Source organism: Lepidochelys olivacea (genome assembly GCF_965140295.1).
Source record: "Lepidochelys olivacea isolate rLepOli2 genome assembly, chromosome: 4".
In the NCBI taxonomy this organism is placed as follows: domain Eukaryota; kingdom Metazoa; phylum Chordata; order Testudines; family Cheloniidae; genus Lepidochelys; species Lepidochelys olivacea.
In genome coordinates this window covers 87,350,990-87,351,460 of record NC_140414.1, presented here as the reverse complement: position 1 = coordinate 87,351,460, position 471 = coordinate 87,350,990, and positions in this window count along the sequence as shown.

Below are 471 nucleotides of genomic sequence, written 5' to 3'. Positions count from 1 at the left end.
TCCTGGTATTTTTGCTATTGTCCACAGTTTTACTGGCCTTGCAACAGAAAGTCACCAAAATCTGGCTATGCTCCCCTGACCAAGAAGCAGTATGCTTGTTCTGTTGGGTCTCCACTGAGAATGCAGAAGGCTCTTCAGTGGTGTCTTTGCAGCTCGGTGCTTAGAAGGCAATGGAAGGATGCAAGGCAACTCACTGAGCTGCTGCTGTATGCCAAGGGGAAGTGGGTTCCATTTTCAATTGACTAGCACCCTTCTGGAGAGACACTGGGGACGGTCCCCTCAGCTCGACCCAGTTGGGGGGCTTTGCCCAGCAGTCTGTGATGCTCCCCCCAGCCGGGGCCCTGTCAGGTTGGCTGAATCTGGTGAGTCACCCCGCAGCTGAACCCTGGTTTAGGGCGAGCGCGGGGCAGAGCCGCGAGGGGGCGGGGTCCGGACCTCCCCCACCAGAGCGTTGTCACTGGCGCCCTCACG